The 25,946-nt window shown below is 41.3% G+C and overlaps 1 protein-coding gene and 1 long non-coding RNA gene across 3 annotated transcripts in view; one reads left to right on the top strand and one right to left on the bottom strand.

The window, feature by feature from the left end:
• wscd2 (WSC domain containing 2) overlaps positions 1-12,484 on the bottom strand; it is a 42,013-nt gene extending 29,529 nt beyond the window's left edge. The window contains exon 1 of one of the 2 annotated variants that reach the window (XM_046035954.1): positions 12,414-12,484. The gene's annotated coding sequence lies outside the window, so the exon portion shown is untranslated. Of the gene's footprint in view, positions 1-8,238; positions 8,717-12,413 lie in introns of those variants that run through there. The other variant, XM_046035953.1, reaches the window with a different exon arrangement.
• LOC123960915 lies at positions 221-6,464 on the top strand. The gene is made up of 4 exons (XR_006822625.1): positions 221-353; positions 4,076-4,201; positions 4,399-4,555; positions 6,264-6,464. It is a non-coding gene; the product is annotated as an uncharacterized LOC123960915 (long non-coding RNA).
• Positions 12,485-25,946: the final 13,462 nt, after the last annotated feature.

A 25,946-nucleotide genomic window follows, 5' to 3' on the forward strand; every position in this document is an offset into this window, starting at 1 on the left:
TTTCCTGTTGTATTTAGTTTGCCTTATTATATTCAGTTTATATTCTGCATTTAGGTTTGGTTCTGTCTGTTTCTCCTGCTCTCTCCCTGCCTGCCTGTTTGCTTGATTAATCCCTCATGTCTCTCACCTGTGTATCCCCTTCCTGCTCGTTAACCCTGTGTATGTATTGCCTGTGTTTTCCTCAGTCTGTGTCTTGTCATTGTAGCTTGTTTGTTGCTCTGCCTCATGTCATGTGTAGTTTTGCTCTGTTCTGTGCTGTCCTGGATCTGTAACCCATTGGATTATTTCTGTTGGATAACTCTGTTCTTTTGGATTATTTCACCTTGCTTACTTTGGACTCAGCCACTCTACTTGTAAGTGTGCTCACTCTTGGTTTAGCCGTGAATAAATATCATTGAACTGTATCTGTCAGCCTTGTGTCCTGCATTTGGGTCCTAAACCTTCAACTACTACACCATTCGTGACGGTACTGTTCTATTTGCAACTTAATAAGTAATAATGTACTTCTAAAATGCACATGTATTTAAAAGTGGTCATTATGCACATTTTCAGGTTTTTAATCCTATTTATGGGTTGTACCACACAGGTTTACATGGTTTCATTTTCAAAAAACACCATATTTTTGTCATACTACAGCACCTTTTTTCACCCTGTGTACTGAACACTCTGTTTTAGCTACCAAGTGAAGCATCTCATTTATATTTGATCATTGTTGGGAGTTGTACATGCGACAAGCAAGGTAGTGTCCAAAACAAAGCCACTTCAGATGGTTACCGTGGCTTCGCTATAGCCATTTGTGCAGAACAACCTGAACCAGCTTCACAACCTGGAGACTGAAGCAAAACATTTCAGAGTGGTACATTAGCAATTTTTCCAACTAGCTTTCCCACCGGGTATAACACTACAGCTTTGGGTTATCTTCACCCTACAATGCTGCACTTGAACACTCGGTAAAGTTACATTGCCTTGTTTATTTTAAATATAATTAACAACTATTAAAGCGTACTTAAATGTTGTGGGCATCCCACACTAGCTTCTAGGTGAGCATTATGGCGCGTGTTACAAAGTGACGCATATAGGTTATAGAAGTAAAGGCTGGGCTACAGTCAAGCTGTTTTCAGGTAGTTCAACAGCAGTGTTTTTTGCGGGAGATGGTAACTCCCTTTGGGATTTTCCACTTGGCAACCTACATGCACAAAAACAATATAACACAATAAAGGAAAGGCAAATAGCCATTGTAAATACAATTGTTGTTAATGCACACACAGGGCGCAGGGTTCAAGAGAAATGTTTTGATCTCTAATACTTTCTACTGTTATAGTATTGTTTTCGCGACTCCAGCCATACAAAACTGTTGTCATCATGACATCACATATACCTAAAATCAAAAGGAAATTGAGAAAGAGTCACTTCTTCGATGAGGGAAAGCTTATGTGTATAGAGTGGAGCACTGCGGTATGCAATGAGGGTGTGGGTGTGGAAGCAGAAATGGGCAAAGTATCTGGGGATTCAGGCTTTCTGACAGCTGCCTGCTTTGAGTTCGCACGAAGAAGAGAACCTCAGTGATGCAGCCTCTCCTACAATGAATAAAATATGACGGCCATGCAGTGGTGTTTCACTGTTGCTCTGATGCAACATGGACAACATCTCTGAAGCAATGGAAGAAAGAAGAGGGCTGCGTGAGTGAATGTTTACAACTCTGTGTGTGTGAGGGAGAGATACAGAAACAGAAACCTCTGAAATAACCAAGCCAGATGACAGTGAGGTGCTCAATTGTTTTCATAAAATAATACTTGCACTTCTGTCCCAAAAACATATTTTTTCCTCTAGTGGCACTTTGCCATGCAGATAGTTTTGATTTTATGTGCCCAGGTTTTGAATTTCTGCCTCTGAAGCTGAAATGGACTCTTTCTTCAGTGGAAAGTAGTTTCAAAAAACATTTCTCAGTGAGCTCTGTGGATTTTCCTGAGTAACTGGGACATTATTTATGGAACAACATGCTGACTTTTTCAATACTGTTGAGTGCCAAAAAGAAATTTCCCTCTGTTATATTCGAGTGGATAAAACTAAAACTATCTGCATGGATAGATCACAGTATTTTTGTGAATTGGGTGAGCTGGCCGTTTAAGCTTCAGTTTGCACAGAATTCACAAAACTCAATGTTTATCTTCGCTGCTGATTGATCTTTAGTATAGTTGTTATCACAGTTAGTAGGAACCTTCCAGCTATGACAATCCTTCCAGCAACCAGTCAGTTGCAACACCTCAGCATCACAAGCAAATAAGCAGAAAAGCAGAAATAAACAGCTGTAAGTAATAAATAAATCACTGAAATGTTCATCTTCTGCTGAATGAAATGAATGCAAACTTAAGAGAAAAGGCTTAATCATCAATGACCCCGCAATCTCTTTTACAGATCCGCATAGCCTTTCTGGATTTCTTTGTGGTGAAACATTATTGAACAATTCAAGTGAACGTTTCTTGCTCTCAGGTCTCTCTTGGAGAAGAGATCTTAATCTCAATGAGACGGAATTCCATGAAGCCGTCCCATCTTATGATCGGATGCTTGAGCCCATCTGACAGTGCTGTAGTCAGACAAAAAAAAGAGGTTGAGAGTTTAAAACAGCAAATAATGCAGCCTGTGTTTAAGCCTCAACGGTTCAGCGTGTTTAAGTTGCCGCGGTTGACTGAGGAGAGGGCTGAACCGCTGTCAGTGATGCGCTGAGCGGGAGCTCGAGCTGAGTCATCTCACCCTCAAGCAACCTGGGAAAGACATCTGCACAGTCACAGAGAGAGCGGAGGTGATGAGGGTTGACAAGGCGTGGCAATGGGCTCGTGGCTGACCAGGCGTGCTTCATTTACTGCATGTGATAGTTCCTAACATCACGGCCAACCTGGGCGGCTCAACTGACAGATGGAGAATATTAGCGCTACAGAGGAGCTCATATGTGCGAGTTCTGCTTACTGCCAGATTCAGAAAAGCAGCTGATAAGGGGGATAGGCTTAGGCGCTCATCCTGCTTGCTGCAGGAAATTAATGGAACAACATGTAAGGCTGCGTGTAAAAATAATAAGCCCTTACTTTAAGTGTGTATAAATAGGCGAAGGTTGGTTACTGTTGCACATCTTTCAGATGAAATCCCAGTAGATGCAATTACTGAGCACAAAACTATCATGAGAATTTGCTACTATTTACCCTTTAATGGCATATTCCCAACAGGAAATAAGCAAAAGTAGTTTATCCGTTTAAAAGCTTGAACATCCTGTTACTCCATGATAATCACAGCCGTAGAGGGGTAGTTTGGGGAGGAATCAAGGGATGCACATCTTGATTTGGCCAAGTAGTTCATTTCACAGCAACTTGACAAATTTCTCAAGCAAGTGTGAGAGCTCAATTAGGGCCCAGCACGCTGAAAGGAGATCTGAAGCTGCGGCTGACACTGACTGCACAGGCTGACATACCCAGAGGGGGCTCTACTCTTTCTGATTCTGTCTCACACAGGGGCTCCTGCTGCTGTATTGCAGTATTGTTAGGACAGGGCTTATCAAAATCTCTTGACATCCTCTTTAAAGAAAAAAGCCTGTCTAATTCTTCACCGTGCAGTCTGGATGATGATGGATGTGTTTTCACAGATCAACTAACACAGCTTGAAGTGATGTTCTCGAAGCTCAGAAAACACCACAGGCCTGCTCACTAATATGGATATAATGTCTACTTTATCGACCTAATAGAGCTTAAAAAAGACTTATTTATATGTTTGCTGTCAACATAATTAAAATCAGGAAACAAATTATGACTTGTTATCTTTATTCCTACATTATTCTGTTTTCTTTCACCTATTAGCAGCTATATACAGCTTCATAGTGGGAATTTATACATCCATCCATCCATCCATCCATCCATCGTCAACCGCTTATCCTGCGTACATTTATTTAGGAGTATAAATGGTGCTTTAGTTTGAGGTCCAGCATGACCCAAAGATAAATGCCTCCCAGACTAACACACAGGCAGCACTCAGACCATTTGTGTCCTCCAGTTTCCTAAAAGTGTGGTAAACTAAATTTCTCTATTTAAAGGCTCGGCTGTTGCTCTGTTGGTTCAGCAGGTTCAGAAAACAGAGCCCAGCAGTTTGACACCAACAAAGGCCTTTTTGTGAAGCAGGGATCGAGTTGAAGAAAGGACAAGGAGGTCTGCTACTCGAGGTGAGCTATTACAGTGGTGATGTGCTAATCTCGGCGACTGGCACCATCTCAAGGTCGGCCATGGACCACAGAGAATGTGGCTATTATATTCACTGTTTTCTCCTTATGGTCTGCTCCTCATGTTTTTTCATTTTCTCAATTGCTCTCGCACTGTCTTCCCCTCTCTTCATTCTCTCTGACACACACATGATGTCAAGCCTTGTACCTCCCCTGAGCGGTAAGTGTTGGACGTTCGAGTCAGTCAGTGTGAGACAGTCTGACGGTGCAGAGGGCAAACGGAGACTCTGGGTCAGACAGAGGGGAGCCAGAGTTGATGCTGCATCCCCGAGTCCCCGACTGACCTCCTGATAAGCGGTAAATATTATGATAATCCACATTTGGGGACAAAGTCTTGTAGGAATTTTTTTTCTAAAACTGTAAATGATATATTTAAAAAAATAAACATGCTGCTGTTTGATTACAGTAATTATATATAAAATGAGGTGATTTAACAGTGGTTCTCAAAGTGGGGGGGAAATATGGAATATATCTAGCCAAGTGATCAAGATTCAGGCTTGTGAAAACTCAAAATGCAACTTGCATTTACATTTGCATTATTACCTTGAGAGTAATATGCATAAAAAATAAAATGCAGTTTAGGTTCTAGATAATGTCGTTTCAATGAAATTCAACTTGGCTCTTCTTTTCCAGTTAATTCAGTTTACGTGGGGATTATTTTTGGTTTCCAAAGGCCTGCACTGATTTAAGACATTAGTCAGCAACAGATATTTTGTTGCACCATAATAGTTATGTTCTCTCACCCAATGTTGATATAAAAAATAATGGAAAACACACTTGCATTTGCACCCCAGCATGTTCGGAAATGGACAAGATGGAAACACACAAACACTCTGACTCTAGAAACACACACACACACACACACACACACACACACACACACACAACATCTCTCCCTCATATTAGCCTTTGTTGGATTAAAAAACATCCATACCCTCAGCAGGGTACCTGTCTCTGTCTGAGAGAAAAGCCTGAACAGCAGGTCAAAAATATAATTAGCTATTTAGCTTTCCTTCATTCCTTGAAGTCTGAAAAGTGTTCTTGACATACTGCCCATTAGGAAGAAAAGTACAGTATGACTAAAACTTAATACCTGACATTTGGTTTACACACTAGATGGACTTTAATACAATATATTTCGTTGGCTGTGTTGTCTGAAATTTCTTTTCAAGATTATTGGTTTGTTTTGGTCCCACTTTAGTTTGAGTCTTTCAATAAAACCCAGAGACTTGAGTCAAAGTTTAGGTTTTGGGTTTTCCCAGCTCTGTCTGATGTCTACCTGCCACCTGTCTAGGCAGTGATTATCTGGATACGTCTTACGAAAGAGGTCTGGTGCTGTGAATAATCCTCCTATAAGCTGAAAATCTGGCTGAGATGTGCATGCAGCGAGGCTGACCCACTCCTTGGATCTGTGTAACCGGAACACGGTTTTAAAGATGATCCTCTCTCTAATATCATATTTTATTTCGAGGAAAGGGGAAATAAGCTATTGCAAAATATAATGAATTAAGACATTCCCTTTATGTTGTGTATTCAAACCAATAAAAGTGAGAAGAAGTGTGAAACTACTATTCTGCTTTTGAACGTCAGATACTGGAAACACTGAAATGTTCAGCACGTCTTTGGCGAAGAAGTATTTCATGCCAAGCTATTTCTGTCTAATGAAGATCTTGACATTCTTTCTTGATGGGGATGTTTCAGGAGTAAGTTCACCACCCAACCTACACACAGCTCGCACTGTGCCACTGTTATTTCACTGTCAGTTCCTCTGCCGATCTTCAAAGCCTGCGGCCACTGGATATGATCCATGGCACGTCCCTAAGAGGACACCAAGAGGATGAAGAGATAAGCTCTGGAGGAATTCAAAGCCTTCACTGCGGCCACCCCGTCTCTACACAAAGGCCTTCAAATCTGAGCACCTTTGAAGTTGTCCTCTGCAGCCACAGCCAAACGTGTGTGTGGAAAGTTCAACATCAAATTTACACAAAGCATTTCTGTCTTTCAGGATTCAGTCTTCACGGCGCAATCGTAAAGGCTGATGGCCGATGCTCCACTTAAATTCCAGAGGGACAAACTGCTGCGATTTTGATTCTGATTATTCATTAAATCAGCAGCAGCAGTGGGAACAGCACCTCCTGTTCTCGAGTGCACAAAGACGAATTTCAGTTGTTGCCATAGTTCTCTCACGTCTCCTCACTTCTGCATCAGGCAGGACTGAGTTCATAGGACAGCACAGCTGATGTTAGCAACAATAAAATCTATGTGATTTTATTTTCTAAATGAGTGTGAACAGCTGAAAGCACATTATGATATAATATGGTAGAAACTGACATTACCAGAGGGTTAAATAAGAGTTACATTTACCTGAAGCTTTTATCCAAAGTAACTTACAGTTGCTATTTATCAGAGGTCGCACAACTCTGGAGCAACTAGGGGCTAAGTGTCTTGCTCAGGGACACAATGGTGGATGTGTCACAGTGGGGATCTGAACCCGGGTCTCTCACACCAAAGGCATATGTCTTATCTACTGCCCCATCACCACCCCTTTTTATGAATTACGGGGAAGGGGAGCTTCTATTTTCTATTTTACAGTGCCGTCCGTGGTATTGATCAGTTCTGCTTGGTTAGATTCCGGAGCTATGAAACGAGTGCTCCCACTGCCATAACTAGAGGTCTGTCATGCTCTGCTTTTTATTTATCAGTCTTTAGTCATTCCAAGTGCTGAACCAGCAGCAGCATGAGCAATTAGTGCCATTCATAAATTGATTTTAACAGCATTGTGATCAATCCTAACAACCATTATGTTCTTCTTCCTCTACTTTTACACTTCTCACTGAGCAGTTGGTTCAATACAATGATCTACAGTACACCCAGGTCATCAGAAACAATGAGGGGGAGAAGAGGCTGCTTAATTTGCATAATTTCATTAAAATCATAAGGAGTTTTCTCGTCATACCCTTGCACAGCTGAGGATAAATAGTGTAAGATGATTTTCATTATTATTCTGCATATTATGTTCTCGATTCTTTTTTTACCCTATAAAATGGCAAATAAATTGTGAAATATGCCATTTATATTATCTCAGAGACCATAGTAACATATTGCAACTAAGTGCCAAAAAGAAAAACACTATGTCAGTCAGAGTAGCTGGACTCTTGGTCTAAAACATTAATACATGAATGAGCTCAGAGAACATGTTTTGTACATGCTAGAGTTGAAAATCTAGTAGTTAAACTAAAGAAGCAAATGAGGGGAGAAAATGCAGGTTAGCTTCTGCCTGTTTCATGAGTAGCTCTGTAGCTCTGGTTAAAAATTAGCACAAGTGCTCTAATTAAAGTCCACCGACTTCACACTTCTGGGAAAATGATTCTGTCTGTGAGCCACCAAGCATGAACCTGGTTAGAGTCTAATGCATCTTTACTGCCCACTGAGCATGATAATGTACTGAGTAGAGAGCAGGGACACCTTACAGTCTGTCACACAACAGCATACAAACACCAAAGGTGCAGATATTACAGATAAAAATATTATTAAGACCTCTGAACTGGATTACCATTACTGTAGGAGTCAAATTAATATAAGAATACATTGGATTTTACAGTGCAGTGAATAGAAACAAGACAAGGCCGATTAAGGCACTACCTCTCTACTTCACTCAGGTATTTTTATCGCCTGAGGCTCAGTCTAATCAAAACATATGGCCTTTAAATAGACAAAGCCTTCTGCAGCTATACTGTTCAGTCTTTCCTTTAACAAGTGGAAGCTTCTTTATTCGTATTGAAAACTAGGAAACGGATTTCTTGGTTTGTGGGTCTACTTCAGGGGTGTTAACCAGCTGTGTTCATACCAATGTGCCTCGACTAGTGACTTCTACAACACCACAAATACAACCAACCTCTGGCTTACAGGACTGATTCTGAGCTGCTACAGTAAACGTTTCCCTCTGGGTTGTTATCAGATCAAATGTAACTTCACCTTACCTTAAACACGAGTCAAGAGAAGGCTTCAGCAGATGGTTAGATGTTGCAGTTCACAGGACGAAACTCAGCCTGAGGTTGGTCATCTCTCATGCTCAGGCATGTTTCATCTCCACGGTCATTCAGGCAGATATGAACAGCAGCGTGCTCTCTCATAACCAGCGTTTTATTTTTTTACTGTGCTTTCAGCCGCAGACAGCTACTGTTATTTTATCAATCTAATTAGCTCGTGTCTCTCAGTGCTGTTCAATAATATACTGTACCGCATATAAACCGCTGCGCACTTCCAGCTGACAGTCGGAGAAGGAGGGAGTAACGTAAATGGCCCTGTAGGCTCTCCTAAGTCTACATCAGCCCCTCTTCGCTTCACTCGCTCCAGTCAGCTGTTCAGGTCAAAGCGTGGATGTGATGCAGGCGGTGGGTCGACCTGTTCTGTCGTCTGTCCGATGTGAAGGAAGACACTGTTTGACGCTGCGGAGAGGCAGCGCCGCACCGTGCGCCCTGCGCTCCCACACGGACCAACAGCACTGCCTGCTGTACTTAAAGGGACACAGCAGAGCTCACAGAGGCGCAGTGTCCGCCGCACTCCGCTCTGCTTTTTTGGGCCAAGCAGCACAGGTTTGGCGCGGTGACACACTCCCTGCTCATAAGCCAATTTAAGCTACAAATCGCCACAAAGTCTAAAGCACTCACATACTGTTGATTTGAAACGAAAGTCTTATCAGTGTATATGGCCCCCTGCTGGATTGCAGTGACAACAAGCGATGGACAAAAAAAAAACAGATGTATACTGCAGAAATAACAGTGATATTAATAATTGTAGCAACAGTTAGTTTGAAGTGCAGCTGGGCCCTGGTTGTGCAAATGTTGGTCTGGGTAGAGAAAAGGCTCCAGCATTTACATCTCATGAGGCACCCTGTCAAGACAATACACTAACCATGGACAGAATATTATCATGTATATAATTAAATCTAGTTTGGTCCTAGTTTTTAGTTTAATTTCTGAAATGTTATTTTATTTATGTCTTTACAGTTTTATGTACGCACTTATACACACTAAAAATCTTTCACCCAAAATTGACTCAATTTGGGTCAATATAGGATCAATGTAATACTAGGTTATCTTTGTCCAGCAGGGTCAATTATGTGAATTTAATCTATTTGTCCATACAGTGTGTGTGAGAGATATGTGGGATTATATGTGTATGTAAAATATCCAAAGCTTTCCATGACTGCATGAATCCAAGAGCTGTGAGAGAATTGCACAGAAAATAATACATGGATACAAATTCACCCTTTTCTTCGTCTCCATGAGCTAAACATTACACACAGACATACAGTAAAACACCATTGGCACGTTTTGATTAACACTGAGAGCGTTTTTGCTTGCTCTGCATTCTGATTTTAATCCTGATTTCCGTTTCTGCTTCACCCCTCTCAAACCCACCTCCAGATGTTCAGCTGCTGTGTGTGTGTGTGTCCCTGTGGCATGCGGAATTTCTAGTGTCAGATTGGGGTGATCATCCATTCTGTTTAATTGCAAATCTCCTTGGGTGTAAACTGCGCGCTTCAATCAGTTTTATCGTTCTGTCCCTGACAGTCACGACTGTTAAATCAATGGCTTAGAGCACTGCATTACACAGATCTTTAAAGGGCATGTACACAAATAGACATTCACATGCAAGCAGAGCGCACATAAGAACACAGATGGATAGCCTACAGGGAGTTTAGAGTCTCCATTCCAACTGGCTGGTGTGTGTTTTTGGAAACTGGGAGGTCAAACAAAAAGATGAAGTTTTAATGAAAGAGTAGGCTATTGTGAGTTTGTCTCACCTGTATGGTTAGTCAAAGCCTACTTCTTCCCTTCGTCCCTTCTAGCTCCAGCACCAGCCATCTGTGTAAGCCACTCAGTTATTACAAGCTTATTGCTGCTCTGTCCTTAAGAGATGGTGTGCTGACACAACAGAGATGACTCTGCATATTTCAGCAGCATCAATTCATGGGTTGGTTGTTGTCGCCCATAGCGCTGTCAGCTACAATTACTCTCATCTATGTGATGACTCAGCGACGGACTCCAACTTATAGGGCCACTCTAGAAATCACCAGTGTGCAGTGTGTGATATTACTCATGCTGAATCAGGGAGACAGGACGGGACAGCGGCCAAACAACAGCATCCTATAACTCTCAGACTGTTTGAAGAAGGCAAATGGATTTTGTGTTTAGATTAACTGTACTGCAGAGTGCTGCTGATAGATGCATTTTTATGTCATTTTCAAGGGTATACACACATGCATGCATTGTTAAAGGTCAAACGTAGTGGGTAAATCATGTGGTGCAAGAGCTAAAACTCCAGGCCAGCCAATATAATGTCAAACCCTTTCACATCTGCATCACAAGGCGGCAGTCGCTGCATAGAGTGCATTATGCACTGGCCTGTGTGTGACCGCCACTGGTTTATCTACCCTTCAGATGCAGAAGACAGAAGCAAATAAACAATAATGGGCTCTTTGTGTAAGATCACTGCCCTCTCATAAGGATACGTAGGTGGCGGTATTAAAGGGGGATGGAGAGAATGTTACCAGACATTGTGACCGGGTTAAATGGTTCTTCTGATGGTCTATTTCATGTCACAATCTGACAAATGGGTGTTGTGAGCACAGATAGCACACAATATGAAAAATAACTCCCTCTTCTACTCCCACGTATCTCAAGCCAAAATCTGTCAAAGATCATTTTATGCACAATCCCATTGTTGTATTCAAAGGGAGGTTTCATCCAATAGACCAATCTAGCGTCTGAGCTGTAAACAGAGTCTCATCAGAAATCTACTAGAGCTACAGTATGGGAAGAAATTGAACAGTCTCATATTCTCACATACTCATTTGTCACACATTTTGCAATGTGACAGGTGTAAAACAAAAGACGTCAAACTCTTACATACTGCTAAAAGAATAAAAGATATTCTTTTTAGGTTAGCAGTCAATATCACATGCAGAGACCTCGTATTGACGTCAGAAGCCAACATGAACTTCATTGTTGCTCCTGATAATCAGCTTCAGGTTTCTTAATGGACACTATTGTATAACCAAAATCAAAACCCCCACAGCTTTCAAAAACACTATTGTCAAAGAGCCATTGGGCCTGTTTTGAAGTGCTAAGACTCTTTTCACATGAGTTCAAGTAAAGACCAGGTAAAGTACACTTGCAAACATCAGTGTACACCAAAAATATATAGTTAAATTATTACCATCAGCGTGCAATGACTATTGTCAAATGTTTTGAACTGACAAGGAAAATCTTTAGTCAGGGACAGACATGAGTTACACATACTTCTAGACTTCACACACGCATTTCCTGTATAGGTACAGTATATATGGTCTGTATAGTCAGACAAATTATACATTGTAAAGCAATTAATGTTGCTTTTTCAATATAATGTAAAATAACCATCCAGCTTTGCAGGCCTGGATCAATACAGTTGGAGCTAACTGTTGCTGGACAACAAACAAAATTGATTTAGTTTTCCTTTACTAATTATCAACTGTTGCTGATTGTGCTGCATTCTTGTGTCAGTCAGCTTATAATCACGTGTCATGTTTATCGATCTGCTTAGTGATTTATTATCTGCCTGGCGGCCACACACCCATGGGACGGATCAATGTTTCTCGGTGGTGTCAACAGTGAAACCTCCCTAGTCTGACATGTGTAGAAAGACGTCACTCCACCATGTCTACGTGTTTCTGCACTGTGATAATCATCAACAGCTAAATTGAAACCTTACCATTCCTTTCTGGAATAGTTCTCATTGATTTGACACAGGAATGACACAATCAATAAGTGTAGTCACTGTGCACTCAGTCTGACCTTCAAACCAATAAACACTTGCTTCCTGCTCCACAGGCAGCTTTTTGGCAACAGTTGCTATTACATAAGTGTTTATGTTGTGAGCAATTCTTTCTTTTAGTGTTTTCAACATGTTACATAAATGTTTTACTTTGCTGTGATTCAATTACAAGAACATTTTTATTGTATGGCACTGGAAGGATCTTACTGCTGAAAAACATCATGCTGAATTCCTTTTCCTAACCTAAAAAAACCCTAAAGATATTATCTATTTCTCTTCCACTTCCTTCTGACAATAAGGAAGATGTACGGCCGCAGTTATTCTTTGTTCTTACCTTGGTGTTGCCCCCTCAGGGATTAAGACACACAGCACCGAACCATAAAATGCTGCTCCAACTCAACATGTTTTGCTGCTAACTAGTGTTCTCTTATGACAGTTGCCTGCCAATAGCAACAGTTTCATCTCCGGTTTGAGTAACTCATCTTACGAGATGGCTCAGAGGTTTCACACATAGCCGACACATCCTCTGAGCTTCCTGTCTGCATATAGAGCACTGTGGTCCGGCTTCACCAACAAAAATCTAGATACATTTTAGGTCAATAAATATTTGTCATGTGGTGAAGTGTGTAGCTTTTTCCATCATGATTGTATCCATCTGCACTACTACATCACTGTCATTCCATATTCTGGTTGTTGATTATGACAGTCTGGATAAACTGTAATGCTGTGACTGACTGGAAGTCGTACATCAAGTATCAGTGACAGACAGCGACACTGACTTATAAGTGAAGCTGTGTGGGCCAGGACTATGTGATTGTGAGTGTGTTTTGTTCAGAGGGATATGCACTGTTCCTTTCTCTGAAAAATTAGGGCTCTTTCAGATAGCACATGGCAGTAGCATGACATACTGGGTTGCAGTATAAGGAATGGTGATGAAACAGTCTCAGATACAGATATAGTAAATGAGGGTGTGAAAAAACACAGGTTCCCGGTCTGTTTATCATGAAGGCCGAGAGGAAGGACGAGGTGTAGCAGGATTTACTGAGGCAGCAGTGCTCTATTAAACCGGGTGATGGATGCTGGCATTAATAATTCAGCAGTCTCTCTGAAAACTATCAAAAAATAGATCCTACATTATTTAAAGGGCACAATGAATTAATTAGAAATATGAATTAAGGATGAGATTATCCTGAGCATTCAACTTAAATCCCAGGCAGTAGCACTCCAGCAATCAACGGACAAATCAGTTTTTTACTGTAGATTTTACACACGCAAAAAAAAAAAATGTTCTGCTTCCACTGTAATTGCTATTCAGGCAGCATCTCAATGTCGTTGCTGCAGCCCGGGGTAGTATTACCAGAGACCTACAACTTTCAGTCACCACGAAAAAATAATGATTTTTTCACTGACTTTCCTTTAATCCTATTGACTCTACTGTCTGTCGTATCTCACACATATCTAACACAGTTTGGGATGTTTTGGTCAGTAGTCCTTTTTACTTGGCCGTGCTATCACTGACACACACACGTTGTGTTTTTGATGATAGTGTGCCCTCACATATAAGCTATTTTTACCATCCATGAGATACTTCCTTCTGTTCAAAGACGAAAAGCATAGAAAATGGAGAAGAACTTTATTAATGACTAAGATGTGACACATGCTTTTAAGTGGCTTTGTTGCAGTCCCTCATATCTGCCTAATTGTCTGAAAGCTCCACCTCTTCTCTTATGTCTGCACTGACGCATGTCTTGTAATATAAATGACTGCAGTGTGAATGAAGCATGACAACAAAGACAAAGAAGAGTTGTAGAGATGGTTGTGTGAGTGTGAGCGTGTATTTCTCATGTTGTGGGTACATCTAATACAGTCACATTATGGGCACTCGCCTCCCTTATGGGACAAAATGCAAGTCCCCATAATCATTACATGGTGAAGACTTGGTTTAGGTTTAGGTTAAGGTCAATGTTAGGGTAATGTCAGGTTTAGCATTAGGGTAAGTCTCCAGGGAATTAGGGTTAGGGTTTTTTAATCTATCTCAATGAATCTCCCTATATTGTCCGATGACTGTTTAGCTCTTTTAGAAACCTTATAGCTAGAAAAGTGCAGGATTAGAGAAATTTTTAGAAAATATCTTTGGTCTTTGGTAAATATTACTACACTTACTTGGTTAAATTAGCTGAATATGTTTGGATTCCCATTCCCAATTAATCTGAGAATTAATCAAAGATAGTTTACTTTGCACATCCTGATATTTAAGTAACATTCCACCAAGGTAACGCTGACCAATGGTGTCAAAACTGCCAATCGTGATAAGGGGACAGGAAGATTCTGATTACTAATACTAATTCAATGATGCTTCCTGATTCAAAACCAATCTACTGACTTTAACACATTTTTAGTTTTTTTGTCACAATATAACAAGTTATACAAGTTATAGAGTGAAATTGAGTTTTGTAACTCCCTTCTGCTACATAGCAGACAATATACAATAATACAGAATCAATTATAAAAAATAGTAAACAGAAATAAACTATCATCACTGGAGCAGTGCTGAGGATAAATTAGAGTCTGATAGCTTGGGGGGAAAAGCTGCTCTGCAGTCTGGTGGTGTATCAGAAACTATATATATAACTACTCTATATCTATATCTCTTCCCAGAAGACAGCAGGGTGAACAGGCTGTGGCTGGGGTGGGTACTGTCCTTTAGTATCCTATGGGCTCTGCGTAGGCACCTCACCTCACCGATATCACTGATGCGCAGGAGATGGGTACCAATGATCTTCTGAGCAGTTTTAATCACCCACAGCCCTCCGGTCCTGGGCCGTGCACATCCCATGCCAGTTTGTGATGTTTCCAGTCAGGATACTTTCTATAGCTCCTCTTTAAAAGCTGATAAGAACTTGGTGTGGAAATTTGGCCTTCTTAAGCTTCCTCAAGAAATATAGTAGTTTCTGAGCTTTCTTCGCCATCGTGGAGATGTGAGATGACCATGTTAGTTTCAGGTTCTCTGTGATGGTGATTCCCAGGAACACTGAAACTGTTCACCTGCTCCACCTCAGCACCACTGATGTTGACAGGAGTGTGTGTCCTTTATCTCCTTTTTCCTGAAATCAATAATCAGCTCCTTAGTTTTGCTGACATTGAGCAGTAGGTTGTTTTCTGAGCACTACTCTATTATGAATTTCCTCCAGATATAAAGTCTCATCGTTGTTTGAAATCCGCCCGATGATGATGGTGTCGTCCGCAAACTTCACAACAGAGTTCTCTCCATGTCGAGGGATGCAGTCGGGGATGCAGTCATGGGTGTACAGCGTGAACAGGAGGGGCTGAGCACACAGCCCCAGGGGGCTCCGCTGTTGAGCACTAGAGTGGAGGAGGTGAGTCCACCAATTCGAACTGACTGGGGTCTGTTTGTGAGGAAGTTCAATATCCAGTTGTAGAGTGTTGTATTCAAACCCAGAGTGCTAAGTTTGCTGATTAGTTTCATGGGGGAGATTGTGTTGAATGCTGAGCTGAAATCCACAAACAGATGTAGGTGTTGTTTGTCTCAAGGTGTGTGAGGGCTGAGTGGAGGTCAATGGAGATGGCATCCTCTGTGAATCTGTTGGTTCTGAAAGCAAACTGGTGAGGGTCCAGGCTGGCTGGGATGTTGTTGAAGAATGTGTTGAAGAACCAGTTTCTCAAAGCACTTCATCAGAATGGGGGTGAGAGCCACAGGGCGGTAGTCATTCCGACTAGGCACTGCAGACTTTTTAGGTACAGTAACGATGGTGGCTTTCTTGAGGCAGGTGGGAGATAGTGAGATGTTGAAAATGTCAGTTATTACATCAACTAGCTGATTGGCACAGGTTTTTAGTACACGGCCAGGAATGTTATCAGGCCCAGCTGATTTACTCATATTCACTCTCAGCAGGACTCTCCTCACATCTGCTGTGGATACTGACAGTAGCCGGTCCTCTGGAGGTGGAGTAGACTTTACAGCTGACTCCTTGTTGAGGAGATCAAAGCGTGCATAAAAGCTGTTAAGTTCATCTGGTAATGTGGCCTCACACATGATGGGGGAGCACCTGCTTTTGTAGTCTGTGATGTTTTTGATGGCATGCCACATATCTTTGGTGTTGGTGGTGTCGAGGTCTCTCTCCAGTCTCTGCTGATGTCTCCGCTTTGCCTCCTTGATGGCAGCTTTCAGTCTAGCTCTGGCGGTACTGTAAGTTTCTTTATCACCCAACCAAAAAGCAGCTTTTTTGGCTCCAGAGCCCTCACCTCTCAATTCTTCTGATTGGGGAATTAATTTATAATTTTAGTGATGATCACCACATCATCAACACATTTGCTGATGTATGATGTCACTGATGATGTATATTCCTCAAGGGTTATCTGGCTCTCCTGGGTGGCAGCCTCTCTGAACATACTCTAATCTGTGCTCCCAAAACAGTCTTGTAGAGCTGCTGTAGCCTCATCTGTCCACACTTTGACTGTTTTAATTGTTGGCAAAATGGGGACGAGGGAGGGCATTGTAGCTGCCAGGAATATTGGTGTAGACTTGGTCCACCATGTTTGTTCCTGTGGTGGGGATGTGGACATGCTGGTGGAATTTGGGTAAAACTGTTCTGAGATTTGTTTGATTAAGGAGTCCACATGTGGACATTAGGAGTCCACATGTCAATGACAATGATACTTTGAGTCTTTGAAATGAGAGTCAACAAACTTAGAAAGTGACTCTGTCAGAGATCCATTTCCGGGCACGATAGTTCAGCCCAGAGGATGTTCTTATGGATTTTAGGAAGAGGGTGTATAACAGGCCGTATTGGGTTGTCTTGAACTATGTATTTATATTCCTCATCACTAGTTTGTCCCAATCGTAAGGCCTGTTGCAAGAAAGTCTTGATTTTGTTGCCAAAGGTCTGAGTGTAGAGACATACACTATGTCACTTAATTGTCTTTCACTTTCTTTTATGTATAAGGTTTTATCCTGGACCACAATGGTCCCACCTTTATCTGTTTGGTGTATGACTATGTCCTCATTATTCATCAGATTTGCCAATCCCTGACCTACTTTACAGAGAAGGATTTTCCTTCTGTGCTCATTGAAGCGTTTGTTTGTTTTTGAATGTGTGTATCAAAAACTCATTCTAGTAATTGGGGATTGTGCAAGGAGTCACATTGTTTAGACAGGCTCAGAACACCGGCCCTTTGCTGAGAATCATTCACACACACACTCACTCACATACACACATGCCCAAAGTCATGGCAACACACACACACACACACACACACAATTATTTCAGTTTTTAATTACCAACTATGTGAGAACCAATTTGTCACCTTTTTTTAAAATGCGTTTACTGACTGGTAAAAGTCAAGTGCTTTTGTTCACATCCCAGTTTAGAACATAGATTTCATAGCAGCTGTCAAATGGCAGCTCAGTTGTGTCACCATCATCCATTCTGAGCATGCCCAGGAGAGTTGACCCACTTCATGGTGCAATTTGTCTCAGTGACATCCTCCTTCACTTCTGTCTTTTTCTGCCACTATCACCATACATAAAATCAGATGACCTCAAAAAGGAAGGAAAGTTAATGTCTGTTTTCCTGTCCATGTTGACACTAAAACACAGTAAAAATCAATAAGGATCAACAAGAATCAGTGCTGCTGTTTGTTAATGGGTAGCGCATCCCTGGCTCAAGCTCTATTTTCTCTGCTACAGCATACATATCTGCACTGTAAATCACTTATCCTGTGTTCTTCTTTGAGAATAAAATCAGAAACTAAAAGGGAGAAATAATTCGATAGAATACCCTTCCAGTATAGGCCTTTGTAGATAAATAAAACAGTAACGTCAGCACTCTGATAGGCAGAGCATATTTTTTTTGACAAAAAAAGTGATAATTAAATGTGATTTCAGTTGGACTTTAATTCTTTCATCCCATTTACACCTGGTATTAAATTGTGATTTATATCTGGATACACTATCCAGATAAGGAAAAACGCATGTTAATGCGAGATGTAAATGTGTTCAGATCGGATTTGTGTGAATCAGATCTGCCTCACACTGTGTTCTGATCTAAGGTAGGTGTAAACACAATCCATAGCCTTCAATGTGCTGGCATCCATAACATAACATTATAATGTCCAGATATTTGTTTTTAGCCAACATAAAATATAGCAAGGGATAAGGCTGATAGAGATGTGCCTCTAATGACTGATTATGCATCTATTCTGTGCCATGGAAGTGCCAAAAGATGGTTTGGTGAGTAACGGTAAACAAAAATAATAATTAAATAACAATCAAGTAATTTATCTGTTGGACAAGGGTGTTCTAGTTCGTAAGTGGCCCCCTCGAACCTCTATTAATTCTAATGGGGATGCTGTCAATCAAGTAGTTGTTCCTCCTGCACCATTGCATCTGATACCTGTGATAGGGGAACCTTTTGAACGTGTTATAGACTGTGTCAGACCCTTGTCCAGAGTTAACAGCGGAAATCAATATTTACTCATGGTCATGTGCGCTGCAACCCTTGCTTTGCTGTTGACCTTACAACACCTTGAGATATATGCTGGTTCAAGTTCTCTGCCAGTGGTGACTTACATTGATCGTAACCCATGTGTGCTGCTATGCTTCATCAGGAGTACAGTATTAGTTGTAAGGTGGTGGTTTTGTTGCAAACTTATAGTTTGCATCTTAAGGGGAGGGGAGTTACGGCCACCGCCGTTATCTGTGTATATGTATCTGTGTTGTGCAGCTGTGTTTTATGTTAAGCAGGATGTGCGAACCCTTGCCGAGGATTGGCTGGCACGAGACCTGCCTACTTCCTGGTTCCGGCGGGTGATCTGATTGCTGCGGCGTCTGGCAACCTCCTCCAGTCATCTACCACCTTCAAGATCATCCCCTGTTTAAATAGCTGCCTACCTGTGTGAACTTGGCAGTTGTGATTTTCCCCTTCAACTCACCTCATTTGTATTGTGCTCTACAGTGGTAATTCTGTTAACTGCTGTAGAAGCATTAGTTCAAGTGATAAGTTTTAGTGCTTAGTGTCTGTGTGTTACCTTTACAGTGAATTGTGTTAAGGAAGCAGGGCAAGTACCTTAGTGGTGGATTACTGATATCACCCAGATACCTGCAGTTAAGTTTGTTAGACACACTAGGCTTAGAGGGTGCTGCTCACTTAGCATTTTGTTTCTTAATGAACAAGTCAGAGTTTTGTTTAGTTTGATTTTGGAGTAGCAAGTGGCGCTCTCTCAGTTGGAGAGACCTCTAAGTTATATTCGTTTCTTTGATTTAAGCAGCATCCACCAGCCCTTTTCCGTCCGTAAACCCTCTCAACAATAAACTTGCACTTTTACCAAAAACATTAGGGTTCCTGTTGCTTCTCTTTCCCCACGAGCCGGGTCGTAACAATTATGGAACAGAACTTCTTGAATAATGAAAGCACTACAGGTGGGAAATGAATGATATTGCTATGGTTTAGTCAAGCACAGACAAGGTTAACAAGGGATTAAGAACCAAAGTGCATGACACTAGGCAGAGCAGGTACAGTTAATGTTTATTTCCAAGAAACAAACAATCCAGTGATTACGAATAACCAAAGTCCAGGGAGCATGAATATGCTTTGCTGAAAGTGGATCCGGCTGGAACATGTGGTTAGGGACTAGAAACCAGGTTGCTAGCAAGCTGGGGGCAAGCTGTCTGGATGCTTTCTGTTTCTAAGGCAAAGAGCAACAAAAAAGCAGCAAGGGAACTGGACAGCCAAGAGTTTCTAATCAACCCAGGAAGTAGGGCTGACTCAAGAGCTGGAGCTGGTAAAAGGTTAGCCATCCAGGAGGTAGATTCAGGGCCAGATGCCTTTAGCCTAACTGACCGAGATGCAGGTTGGTTGCTAACAGGCCAAAATGAGGGCTGAAGAATAGCAGGTGAGGGGGTAGTGACCTGGATGCTAGCTGACTGAGGAGCTGAAGCGCGGAAAACGTTTGTGGCCCAGTATGCATAATCTTTGAGCCAGGGTTTCAAAGAAACGGGACAAATTTGTAGCTTGCATTAATAGATTTCCACAAACTCCAATCTAAGTCCATAAATTCCTGAGAAGTTTCCACTGGGTAAATAATACTGGAGATTTTTTTTACTGCTGTAATTTATGGGTGGCACCCAAAGTGCAGGACACTAGGCAGAGTATGTACAGTTAATGGCTTTTTATTTTTACTTTTATTTAGTTTATTTGGCCAGTGATGAAAACTTTCAGGGATGTGAAGCAGGCAGTCCAAGGAACAAAACAATCCAATGATCAAAAATACAGAACAGAAAGTCCAAGTATATCTACAGGTAAATCCAAAAAAAAAAATAAATAAATAACACCCCCCCCCCCCAAATAATCCAAATACAGGAAGGCAGAGATGCTTGAAACCATAAACTAACGATCCCACACCGACTGAAGAACAGACTTAACACAAGAGGCACAGGTGAAGACAATTAGATGATCAACACAAGCGACAACACTACAAAATAACACAGGAAGTCAAGTGCACTCAAACGCACAACGACAATATAAGAGAAAACTGAATGAATGAACAGCTGACAAAATGAAACAATCACAGACAAAGGAAAATAATACAGAGAGAGAGTGAAAAACAGACACATGAGGGTGAATTAGTCAAAATAAAATCATAAGTACAACATAAGACCAAAGTCATAACAGAGACCGTAAGAAATAACTGTGTGCGCGACAGTGTACACATCATCTGTGCAGCTGATCTGTTACCAAGACATGTATCTAGTCACGTAGTAGCTTATATGCCAGTACTGCAACACACTGAGACAAACTGACAATATTTTTGTCAGGATCCTGATGAGTGCACGCCCGAGGGAGCCCAAACGCAAGAAACTAGAGAACCAACGTCAAGTTCAGGATTTTAATCCAAACCAAAAACAAGCATTAAAGCTTACAGGTTGCAGAGACTGGTACATCCAAAATGATGAACATGTAGTTCCAAAAACAGGCAGGACACACATCACACTACACATGACAATGACCAGACAGAGAATGGACAGAAACACCAAACATTTATACACAGGGACTAACGAGCAGGGCAGAAGCAACTCAGGTGACTGGGATCAGGTTTAACGAGTCAGAGAGACAGAAGGGGAAAACAGAGAGACTGGATGGCAGGCAGATTACTGGAGGAAACAGAGAGGCAGGCGGGCAGAGACAGCAAAGGGGGACAAAGAGGCAGGCAGACAGAGTAATAACTGAGGGAACAGACGGAACACTTGTACTGGCAGACATGGGGCAAAATAATAACCAACACAGACAGAATACATGTAACAAAATACCAGACAAGAATGTAACTCAGACAATAACAGAAACCCACGTAAACAGACAAACACCGAGCAACTATGACACAGGGATCATAACAGACAAAACCTAAACAAGAACCCAGAACTAGAACCCAGAGTACCGAGCAGACTAAACCAAAATGATGCAGAGAAAGAATTAGAAGCAAATACTACAACATGAACTAAGGCACAGGACTAGGAAGAAAGACATGGAACAAAAACCCAGACTCCCCAACAAGACACACAGACAGGACTGAAACCCAAAACCCAGACACAGAGAAAACAAAATCAAAACACAAAGACGACATGGCCAAAATAATATAATCCAGACAAGCCCAGGACAGGATCGTGACAATTTTTATACAAAGAAAGGAATAACTAAATGTTTAACATATGCCGAATTTACTTAAGAATAAAGTTTGTAAAGTTTGCCATAACTTAACAACTCGCAAAAATATGTGATTTTTTAAAGCAGTCTGGGGTGGATTTGCTGCCTACCTTAAATTGCTCATGTGCAGGTTTTGCTCTGCAGGACAGAGATCAGGTCTCAGTGTTGATAACAACAATGCATTAAAAATACCAGGTATAAACACAAAGGCCATTTCGGCACATTTATTATCCAGTTAACGTATCCAGATACAGATTACATTTTAATACCAACAGTAAATGGGGTATTTCAGACACCAGCACAGATTCTGAATGGACTGACTGCACCACTCGACTTGAACTCTGCTCACACACGTTTTACCATCATTACATTACAAGGACTTCTGCATCCTGACCCTTTTACTAGTCTGTCATCAAAGTTGTAGGACATCTACAAATATATATTAAATATAATCAAAATCAACTGGACAAATTCCTTAGTAATCGTAGAGGCTTCAGTAGTTTGATCTTTTCTTGAGGTGTCTCCAAAAGTGGAGATTACCAGTAGCAGATGACAGACATGCTCACAATCACAATCTCTATTAAATAAAACAAGATAATCTCAGTTACAAGTATAATGTTGATATCCACTTACAATAATATTAGTTGTCCTGTGCAAGCGTGTTTATGACTGCGAGAAAAAACAGATGAGTTATGTGGTAAGCATTTATTAGTGTGGTACCATCTACTGTATTTGAAGAAAAAAAAATCTCAAGTAAGAGGTTAACAATACTGTGCAAACAAGAGGACCATATTTGGGGAAATTGTAGGGCAATATGAATAAGTCTGACCTAGGATTGTGTTCTACAAAAACCCATTAAAACTGAATGAAGGCACACACAACACCATCCTCAAGTCGAAAGGAGTGCAAATGCAGAAAGGCATGAAGAAGATTAATCAACATCAGGGCCAAATTCAATTCTCTGCCAGCTTTATGAAAGCAGACATAGTGAAATTTCTGTTAGACCTCATTATGTTAGGATGATAGAAGCAGTTTATTCCTGCATCCAAAGAGGCAAGGAAAAAAAGTATTGTGGTGATACACAGAAAACATAGCAGACATTTGAGGAAATAAGAGACACTATCCTCTTTGGGAATTTGGGAATTAGGGGGTGCTGGGGGGCTGTGGCACCCCCTAAATTTAGGCATAATAAAAACCATCAGTAAAACTTATAATAACTTTCTTCTTTTTTACTGGGTCTTTATGCTTGGCACTAGTATTTGTAGTAGGAAAGAGTATTGTTTATCATTAGATTTTCACCGGCCACTAGCGGTAACATTGCAACTAGGTGTGTGCCATGCTCGCTTGAATTCATGAACATGCATAATCCGAAACACAACCGCTTTCATGCAAGATCCTGCAATAAACGCAGAATCACGGCATGCAGACTGTGGCTTTTCTCCAAACACGTTCAGACTCTTTCATGCAGCGCAGCAAGCCGCATATTGGCTTAATACTCCTGGAAAAAAAGGCACTGTGACAGCGTCTTTAGACAGACAGGGAGATAGCTTCACACAACATGCTGGAAACTCAGGTAAATTCCCACTTCAACCTTACAGTAATATTTTTTATCAGCTTGAGGTTGACATAATCCGTGCTCGTTACATGATTACATTAAATTTAATGTATTTAGCCGACATGCTACATTGTTAGCTCGCCTGTCTGGTGGATGAAGCCACTCTGCTGATTTGAATGGAGAGCAGTGAAGTTTTGGACCAATAAAATACTACTACAGGGCTACTTCCTGTTGGTACCAGCGTCTACTGCGCATGATCGCGCAGCATAACCGTGGTTTAATGACATAGAACAACTGCAGAAATACCGTAAGTCTGGTAGCTGCATTGCTGCACCAACAAAAAGTCTCATGGCTCGGATCGTCACTGTTTAATCAGCCCACCTACGAGGCTCACCTGCCAAACAACAACGCAGCTTCTCTGATTGCTCTGATAGTTTGTTTTTATTGCAGAGAGTTTATAATGTAAGCAATACGCTTACATCTCTCATGTGCGACGGGGTGTCACAGGGTTTTGATGTAATTTTTGGGCCTACATGGATCCCTCCATGCAGTCTTTGGTCAGCTTTACTGTCCGATCTCTGGCTTACCCCCTTGGGTGTAACGGGGTAGACCTGTATCAGCCTGATTTTGAGTGCAGTGATAATGTGGTGGGTGAGCACCTAGAGTGAGTGTGTTTGGTGGGGGTGGTTTTCACATGGGTTGATTGCATGGGGATGGGCTGATGGCAGACAGGTGTGCTTGGGCGTCACCTCCAATCTGCAGTCATTTAACCAGCCACACACTAAGCTCACTGAGTTTCTGCTTTTCTCCTGTGTACAGGTACAAAGTTGTGATATGATTGTCTTCTTCCCTGGGTATATATAATGTATTATGTGGGCTGGTGGCAGTGTCTGTCATGTGTAATGTTTGAAAATTGCTGTTGTGTAAAAAGATTCTGCTTGTCTCCTGTGTGTGGATGTGTGATATTGTGGCACACGCGGCTGGGTCACAGTCTGGGGATTCACATGGTACAGAGCCACAGCTACTTAGTGGAGTTACCAGAGGCCCCAAGCAGTGAGGAGGCCACAACCCTCTTTATCTGACCACTGTTTAATAACTTTTGAGCTTGTATTGCTGAACTACATGCCATTGGGCAAAATTTGTTATACAAGATGTCTGTCTGATAGTGCTGTAGCTAAATTTTAAAGATGCAATTCCATCAGATCTAAATTCATTATCAAGTCACAAAGTAACAGAGGACTCAGTCCCTCCCATATTGTTAGTGCTGCAGGCTCGCTGCGAATGACAATCAACTCTGTTGCCCCTCTAAAAAAGTAAATAATAAAACAAAGATGCTCCATGGTATAATACTGAAACTCGCAAATTAAAGCAAATATCGCAGAAACTTCAGAGGAATTGGCGTTCCACCAAACTGGAAAATTCTCATTTAATTTGGCAAGATGGTCTTAAAACTTATAGGAAGGCTCTCCGTAATGCCAGAGCAGCGTACTACTCGTCATTAATGGAGGAAAATAGGAACAACCCCAGGTTTCTTTTCAGCACTGTAGCCAGGCTGACAGCGAGTCACAGCTCTATTGAGCCAAGTATTCCCATACCTCTCAGTAGTTACAACTTCATGAGCTTCTTTTAATGATAAAATTCTAGCTATTAGAAACAAAATTCACCAAGACCTGCCCTCAACTGGCACCGACTTATCTCTAAACTCAGGAACCTTAGAAACGGCTGTAGAACCAGATATGTGTTTAGACTGCTTTACTTCCCTCAATCTTTACCAACTAACTTCAATAATTTCTTCATCTAAACCATCAACCTGCCTCTTAGACCCCATCCCGACTAGGCTGCTTAAAGAAGTTTTACCCTTAGTCAGCACTTCTATACTAGATATGATCAATCTTCTGTCTTTATCAACAGGCTATTTACCACAGTACTTTAAAGTAGCTGTAATTAAACCCCTTCTGAAAAAGCCCAACCTTGATCCAGACGTTTTAGCCAACTATAGACCTATATCTAACCCCTTACATCTAACTTCCATTTCTCTCTAAGATCCTGGAGAAAGCAGTTGCTAAACAGCTGTGTGACTTCCTACAGAGCAATAGTTTATTTGAGGATTTTCAGTCAGGATTTAGAGTTCATCATAGCACAGAGACAGCACTGGTGACCTCCTAATTGCATCAGACAAAGGACTTGTCTCTGCACTGGTTTCATTAGATCCTAGTGCTGCATTTGATACCATTGACCATCAGATCCTATTGCAGAGACTGGAACATTTCATTGGCATTAAAGGAACCGGTCTAAGCTGGTTTAAGTCCTATTTATCAGATCGATTTCAGTTTGTACATGTTAACAATGAGTCCTCCATACAAGCCAAAGTTAGGCATGGAGTTCCACAAGGATCTGTGCTTGGACCAATCATATCCACTTTATATATGCTTCCTAAACTTTCATTGTTATACAGATGATACTCAGTTATATCTATCGATCAAACCAGATGAAACTCATCAGTTAGCTAAACTTCAAATGTGCCTTCAGGATGTTAAAACCTGGATGACCTGTAATTTTCTAATGCTAAACTCAGATAAAACTGAAGTTATTGTTC

This window comes from Micropterus dolomieu, linkage group LG21, assembly GCF_021292245.1.
Source record: "Micropterus dolomieu isolate WLL.071019.BEF.003 ecotype Adirondacks linkage group LG21, ASM2129224v1, whole genome shotgun sequence".
Taxonomy (NCBI): domain Eukaryota; kingdom Metazoa; phylum Chordata; class Actinopteri; order Centrarchiformes; family Centrarchidae; genus Micropterus; species Micropterus dolomieu.